The following is an 8,204-nucleotide window of genomic DNA, read 5'->3' as shown; positions in this document are numbered from 1 at the left end:
AATTACTAAGTTATTTTTTTATTTTGTTTTTTGTGACAGGGTCTCACTATGTGGTTGGTTCAGGCTGCCCTGGACTCACTATGTTACTTAGGCTGACTTGGAACTTGTGGTGATCCTCCTGCCTCTGCCTCCTGAGTGCTGAGATGACAGGTGTGTACCACCCCACCTGGCAATTAATAATTTTTTTTTGGAACGGGGGATTGAACTCAGGCCCTTACACTTGCCAAGCAAGCACTTATTCTACTGAGCCATCTCCCCAGTCCCGCAATTAATAAGTTTTAAGGAACTTTTCTTCCAATATAGTATTATAATTATCATACTTAGTAGTTATTTGGTAACTTCTTACTGTGCCTAAATAACACATTAGAGTTTATAGTTATACATGTATGTATGTATAGGAAAAGTCACAATACATAAGGGGGTTAAGCATTATCCGAGGTGGCAGCACCCACCAGGAGTCGTGAAGGTATCCTCCATGGAGAAGAGGGCCGCTGCTGACTCCAACCTGGGCCTGGCCTCCACACAGATCTCCCATGTAGACTGTCAGAGCACAGTGCAGAGGGCTCCTCCGAGGTGCCTGAACCCAAATCTGAACATACCACATCAAGGCCCCCTAGTTCTACCTTTCTTGATCTCTTCTTCTGCCTCTGACTGCCATTCCAAGACAAAAGTGACAGGGGCCAAGCAACTGTAGATGACTCCTCTGGAGCATCTCCCACTACTTCCCTTTCTGCCCCCAACATCTGTCAGGTGCTCCCAACACCTGGGCGGCTGCACAGCTACTCCCCCCCACTCCATCCACATCAGCAACACCTTGGATCTACAGGTGCCTGGACAGCTGCAGGTCCTGAATCTGAGCTTGTCGCTTGGGCTTCACAGCCTCCACTCTACCCTCCAGGGTCCTGCCACAGGACCCTGGTGATGAAGGGCGAGTCTTTCTGCCAACACTGGCTACACAAGGAAGTGCAAACTGAGGGGACCCCGCAGGAGGACCTGAAGCACAGGGCCCTTGTCAGCCTCCTGGCTGCACAGCAGCGGGCCCCACCCAGACTCCCAGGGCTACCGCACTCTCATTGGTGTTTCCTGGCTCAGCCTGGAAGCCACCTTCCCACACTGGCATCAGGTGACCATTCACATTCCTATCGTAGTTTCTGTAGGCTACTTCCCACTGGATTTTTCTCTCCTGTTTCTTCATCCGTCTGGATTCCTAGGCCTGAGCACAATGCCTGGTCATCAGGAAACAGTACCTATTAAACAGCTTAAGAATCCCCAAATCAACATCCCTTGTCACGTTCTGAACTCCATACCCATTACTTTTTATTCTTCCAGAACTTGAAAGCTATTTTATCCTTAAAAAAAAAAAAAAGGAAAAAGAAAAAGAAAATTTGTTTCTAAATCTCCCATCGTCATTGCTTTGGGAGTGCCTCAATAGTTTCACTTCCTAAATGGTGGTGCGTGCCTGTAATCCCAGCACTGGGGAGCCTGACGCAGAAGGATCACTATGAGTCTGAACTGAGGAGCAAAAACTTGTATCAAATATTTTTTTTTTTTTTTTTTTTTTGCGGAACCGAGGATTGAACTCAGACCTTTGAGCTTGCCAGGGAAGCACTTATTCCACTGAGCCATTTCCCTGGCCCCTCAAATAAAATTTTTAAAAAAATTTTTCTTTCGGGGCTGGGGAGATAGCTCAGTGGAATAAGCATTTCCCTGGCAAGCGCAAGGGCCTGAGTTCAATCCCCGGTTCTGCAACAAAAAAAAAAAATTTCTTTCACTTCCTTACACGGGATCAAAGCTGAATAAAGTTGGAAGGCTGAGGCAGAAAGATGGCAAGATCAAGGCCAGTCTGGGATAACCAGTGAATTTAAGGCTGGCCCCCACTACAACATCTGGTCTCAAAAAAAGCAAAAAGCAAACAATAAAAAGCTAAATAATATTTAATAACGATTTCAAATATTGGAGTACCACCATTTTACACTCGATAAGTCAACTACAATGAAGGTATTTACATACAAGCAAAATTTCAACGTGGATCTTTAGTAGTACTTTCCTAAATTTCAAGTCTATTATTGTGTAGTGTTTTAATGAACCTGAAAACAAATGTAAAATTTAAACTACCAAATGTTTCTGAAGAGATTAAAAGTAACTACTGAGGTAAAACAGGGTATTTTACCACTTGCAGCTTTCTGTTTCCACTTTTGCTAATTCCGATTAGTTCAGGGTTATAAAGCATGTCATCCTATTAGAGACTATTCTATTATCACCATCATCTCGCAAGCGTCTTCAGCATTCACCCGTTCTTTCCTGGGAAGTCTTAACTGCAGCTGTCAAGGCCAGATCTTTTCTGTGAAGTTAAGACGAGCTGAATTTACTTTCAAACAGATTTTTAATTATTGTAAATACACCAAAAGACACATGCAGACATTGCCAAATGTTTACCAAGAGAAATGAAAACTTACACTTGGAAGGCTGAAGCAGGAGAATCACTTGAGCACAGGGGTTCAAGATCAGTCTGGGCAATAGAGCAAAGCCATTCTCAAAAAAAAAAAAAAAAACTCGTATTCCCAGAAAAACCTATAAGGTGCATAAATGTTTACCGCCACTGTTTGCACAATCACCAAAACCTGGAAACAGTTCTAATGTCAAGTGGTGAATAAAAATGGAATATGGAATCAACAAAGTGGACTATGGAATATTAACCAGCAATAAAAATGTATTGACACACCAACTATAGAGATTGATGAATCACAGTTTTGTTGTTGTTTGTGGGGTCCTTTGGAGACAGGCAGGGTCTTGCTTTGTAGTCCAGGCTGGCCTCAGACTCAAAGCGATCCACCTTCCTCAGCCCTGAGTGCTGGGGTTACAGGCTTGCGTCACCACTCCCAGCAAACCACAAATGCCATCCTCCTAAGAAGCTATTTTTATGACATCCTGGAAAAGTCAAAACAACAGAGACAAAGAATGATGTCCCAAGAGTAGGATGCTGACTGCCAGTGGGGAGAAGAGTCCAAATAGAAAGGGGCAAGTGTGGAGGAGGGACATGGCCATAGTCCCAGAACTCTGGGAGGCCGAAGCAAGAGGACTCCAAGTGTGAGTCCAGCCTGGGCAATTTGCCAAGACTCTGTCTCAATATAAAAATTACAAAGGCTTTTGAGGATACAGCTCACTATGAAGGTCTTAGGTTCAACTGAGGGAAAGGGGGTGTACAGGACAAAGGGGCATACATTTTGGCATGGCACGATGGGACTCTCACAAACCGATTATGGCAGTAAACACATGACTATACATATATCAAAGGAACTGCATGCCACAAATTAAATTTCATTGCATGTAAATAAAAATTTCTAAAAGGTCATTTTTTTCTGACACAGTGATACTTGCCTGTAATCCCAGCTATTCAGCAGTGGGGGATAAAAGGATTGATAAAATCAAGGTCTGCCCCTGAGCAATGCAGAGAAACTCCCATCTCAAAATAAAATTTTTAAAAGGGATGGGAAATGTAACTTATTGATAGGGCACTTGCACCCCAGTTCAATCCCCTGCACTGCCAGCTAGCTGGCCTGGTCCAGGTGCCACCTCGATACACACAGCACTCTGGCAGGCTGAGGTGAGGGATCTAAAGTTACAACCCACCATGGGCAACTTAACCAGGACAGCCTCAAAAAACAAAAGGAGCCACAGATGTACCTTTATGCAAAAGGCTGTATCCCCAGTACCACCAAAGATGAGTCAGTTTTTGCTGGGGACAGTGGTGCATGCACACAACCCAGCTGATGCAGCAGGATCACAAAAGCCTGGGCATTCAGTGAGCTCCTGCCTCAACGCAGAAAGGCCTGGGGATACAGCTCAGAGCAATGACTTAGCATGCATAAGTCCCACGGGTCAATTCTCAGTACCATACACACACTGAAAAAGTTCATTCTTCAGCTATGGCTTGTCTGGTTAAAGATTATCCCTACAATATAATTACCACCAAGTTACGGATTTCTGTAGTGTCCACCATGGCTGCCGTTCTTGTTTTGCTAGTACGTACTAGAAGAAGAGCTCTTTGGGGACAGAAAAGGAGCCACCCCAAATGTCTTTCAGATCCCTTCAGCTTCCCTGGTACTGGTGTTTTTTTAAGGTTCCATGGGAGGGCAACCTGGGCACCAGCTGTGCACAGCAGAGTGGAGTTCTATCAGGGATAGGAGAAAGGTTATTCAAAGCCACCAAGGACAGACTGTTCCACAGCAAAGCCCAAGAAAGCATCTGGGTTAGAAACTCATCCAAGTCAAAGGTATAATCAAAATATTCCACTTACATGTTGGCTACTCCTCCTAGACCTTCCTTAAAAATGAGTCAAGTGGGGGAAGGGGGGGGGTCTCTGAGAAGAAGGAGAAAAGAGAGCAGAAGGGATCCCGAAGCAGATTAGGCTGAGACTTCTCAAAACCTTGCATCCGCCATTACTTCACATGGAAAATATGACTCAATTTCAGGCAAAAGATAAAACACTTTCTTTCCCGTACATTCTGGGCCAAACCCACACATTCCTGCAGCAGAGGGAATGGCCCACAGGTCTTCCTCAGAGACTGCTCCAGGCCCTCCCAGGCAGGCGCCAGGCTCAGGCTCCAGCACAGGCCCCCGCCCCGAGGGTGGGTGCCTCCACAATCCCTCCTGCTCCTCTCAGGGAGGAGCATGCCTTTGCTAATTCCCGAGAACGCACTGGGTTCCTCTCCAGGGAGACCTGGGCCTGCTGCATTGTTATGGCGCAGCATGAGATCAACACCTGGGGCAAGCCCCAGTCCAGGATGAGCTCATGGCCGCTGCCTGGAGAACCAGCTCCCTAACCTTCAGCAACATTTGCAGCTGGAAAGACTGGTTTAAATGCAAAATGAACACTATTTTCAGGAAGACTTCTAGGGGGACTAGGAAGAACAAAGCTGAAACCTCTAAGAGAGTAAACCAGAACATTCCATGACACGCTGTGCCTAAAAAGGCTTTTTAAACATTTTTCTCAAGAAATAATCATTGCAAGGGCTGAACTGTCAAAGTTAAATAAAAATCACCAACTCTAAAAGAGAAGAACGAAGGACTAAATGATAAAACAGCTTACTGTATGAAGCTAATTAAGGTTTATCATATTAACCATCTGAGTTTTAGTTGGCACCAGAACTGCAGGAACAGCGTATCATGCAACATGGATTCGGATCTGCTATGCAAGCATATTTCTGCCACAGTCATCTGCAGAACCTCTGGCAATCGAAAATGAGGTAGAATTGAAAACCAATTTTAGCATAGTGATTTGCAAAGAATTCTGTTCCATCATGTTAGCTATTTACTGGTATATCAGTCTAAGATTACATTTATCTCTATTAAATACTACACAAAGTATTCCCAGCTAACCATGCACTCTTGTTTTCCCTTTTGCCAGTTTTATCACACAGGCAATGTTCTGCAGCCAAATGGAAAACATTTCAACAATAAAAACCTTTGCATACTTAACACCCTGCGCTGCAGATATGCCCACCAATTGCCAGCATAAAACTTAACCAATTTCCAAGATCCTGGGCATTTCTTGACAAGGCTATTCCATTGAACACAGAGAGGAACAAAATATCCACTTCAAAGTGAGGGAGAAATGTATTTGCAATCATGTCTCCTACGAGCTCCTCTTGACTGTACCTCTACCAAACCAGCAGAAAGGCAGAACCAGTTCTGTTGCTGAGATCATGCTGGATGCGAGTCTGGAGTGACTGGTTTCCTGTTTGGGGAAGTTGCAGTTCTTTTCACAAGGAACCCCAAGGCAAAATGTTTAGTGTTCCCCTGAAAGCTCCCACAGCCTTTGTTCTTCACTTTGCTACATTCCTTATGCTTTCTCCTCTCTTCTGCTCCTCTCCTCTATTCCCCAACCTCTGGTTTGAGAGGGTGCGTGAAATGCCAGCTCAAATCCAACTGCAATCATCTGAGGCATAGACATTTCTACCACCCATGACAGTAAAGCTGTGACTTAACAGGCACCTTTGCACAGAATAAGCCAGACTACCCGGTTTCCTCCTGGTCTTGCATTAGTATTCCACATTAAAATGTATGCCACAAATAATCCAATGGCCAACTCACCAGTCAACAGCCCCCAAAATCAATAAAAGACATTCCACCACTTGACTCGAAGTGAAAAGCCTTTCAGGTTAACACAGAGAGCATGGTAAAAGAAAGGTGATGAATGAACAAAAGGCGAATCTACCTCCAGGCTCCTCAAATCCTAAAAAGGTGGCTTGGCTGCCTCGATTTGGTGAAGCCCTTCCTTTTCTTACAATGATCAGGAAAATGCCACATGTGTACTGCTTCAGCCTTATGCAAAACAGCCTATTCTCCACAAGGCCCTGCTGCCTAGTATTCTCTAAACTTGCCTCTTCTTAGGCAGGACTGCTCCAAAAGCCCAGGCACATGCGATTTTAATGAAGGCATTCAGATTTCACCTTGATAGCAATACCTTCAAAAAGTCACTTGAAATCCCCTTAAACGTGGATAACATTAAGAGTTTCTTCTCCACTCTGAACCCTGTATTATCTCCAGGGTACCAATCCACTGTCAAGTCTGTGTATGAATGGATCTGCAAACAAATACTTAAATTCATGCTCAAAACAGCATATCTCACCTTGTGAACCTTGACCTTTTGGAAAGACTTTGGATCAGTGTTCAGTTACTGTCACACGGTTGCATTCTCTGCAAATATGAAAGGGTTAAAAGCAGCCCCAGTCAACAGGCCTACAAGGGAAAAAAAAGACAGCATGTATGGCTAACAGCATCACTGGAACGCATTTATGCTCATTTCCTAGAACAATATTGTTACCTTTTGGCCTTCATAATAGTCAGAAGTATCCCAAACACCCTTTAGTAGCTTCTAAAAGGAAAAGCACAAAACAGAACATACCCTGCAAGAGAAAAAAAGGCATGCAAAGTAGCATTCTTCAGCAACAAACAAACTACCATTACAAATCCATCAGTTCATTCTGGTTTTGTTTTGTTAAAAATACAGAAAGAAAGAGAGAGAGAGAGAGACTGAGAGAGAGACTGCATAAACCAAGTGTCCCCACCCTAGCAAGGCACATTTTTTTCTTTAATAAGGGTCATAAATCTCAGCTCCTTGTCCATCCCTTAAGCAAAAGAAAAAGGCAGGAAAAGCCCAAGTAATCTCAGACCCTGCAAACCTGCACCTCTTTCCCCATCGTCTCTACACAGGATCTTTTAGGGCTCCATTAGTCACGTACCAGTGCTGTGTGGTGTCTAAGTGTGCATTCACATACTGTGTTGGGATGGCACCTTCCTGCAAGCTCCTCTGCTTTTGGCTGCCATGAAGGGAGGAAGCTGCTATCCCACTGTAGTAGCTCAGTGACTGCATTGTGTTCAGGAGCTGATCTGCCTCAAACCAGTTTCAGCCGGTTCTGGTCACCCTACATAAAAAAGCTATGGCAACCCTCGCTGAGTTGCCAACAAGTCCCTGAAAATCATCAGCACCGGGGGGATCTCACTGGGGGTTGCCTCTCCCTTCTAGGTCTTTCTGAAGAGAGGAAGGTCATCGTGTGTCCCCCACCACCACACAAGCACACAGCCTTGGAAATGCTCACCTCACCAGCCCCCCAGAGCCCCTCAGGGCGCATTCCCCCTCCCTCCACCCCGAAGCCCACCAGGCACTGTTTCCCCCTCCTTCTCCTTCCCCCACTTACCTCCCACAACCTGGCTCAGATCTTTGTGTACGTGTGTGTCAGTGTGTGTTCCCCGTGTTGGTGGCTGACAAAGAGCCCCCAAGAAAGCAATCTATGTGTGTCTCCTCACACAGGATGCGTCGGTTGCGAGCCGGCCTGGCCTCCTCGCAGAGTGGTGCTGGCTTGTTGACCAGGCTCCTCTCTGCCTGTCACCCCCACCCCACCCAGCCCCCTCCTCCCTTCCGTCCCTCTCCTTTCTCTCCCAGCCCTGTCACCACCACCAGCAGCCCCCCCAATCTCTTCCTCCTCCTCCTCCTCCTCCAACCTTCTCTCCTTTCAAGCACCTGGGGGGGTGGTGAGTCCAAATCCTTTCACCTCGGGGTACAACACTGGGGACGTATGGGGAGCTGGGGGACAAGTGAAGCAGGGCAGCGGGGAGAGGGGGCAACCGAGGCCTTGCAAAAATCATCTGCGCACAGCCGCGCCGCAGGGGGAGGCGGCGGCGGCGCTCACGTGGCCCCTCGG

General features: G+C 46.0%; 1 protein-coding gene across 8 annotated transcripts in view; it reads right to left on the bottom strand.

The window, feature by feature from the left end:
- Znf532 (zinc finger protein 532) overlaps positions 1–8,204 on the bottom strand; it is a 123,379-nt gene that overhangs the window by 113,526 nt on the left and 1,649 nt on the right. For 3 of the 8 annotated variants that reach the window (XM_012513145.2, XM_023708197.1, XM_023708198.1), the window contains exons 1-2: positions 6,827–7,611; positions 6,632–6,741 (exon numbers count right to left, since the gene is read on the bottom strand). The gene's annotated coding sequence lies outside the window, so the exon portion shown is untranslated. Of the gene's footprint in view, positions 1–6,631; positions 6,742–6,826; positions 7,612–7,700; positions 7,722–8,004; positions 8,199–8,204 lie in introns of those variants that run through there. The other 5 variants (XM_023708196.1, XM_023708194.1, XM_023708195.1 and 2 more) reach the window with 5 other exon arrangements.

Source organism: Octodon degus, unplaced genomic scaffold, assembly GCF_000260255.1.
Source record: "Octodon degus isolate 3935 unplaced genomic scaffold, OctDeg1.0 scaffold00339, whole genome shotgun sequence".
Taxonomy (NCBI): domain Eukaryota; kingdom Metazoa; phylum Chordata; class Mammalia; order Rodentia; family Octodontidae; genus Octodon; species Octodon degus.
The sequence above is the reverse complement of the archived record's forward strand: the minus strand, read 5'-3'. Positions and strand labels throughout refer to the sequence as shown.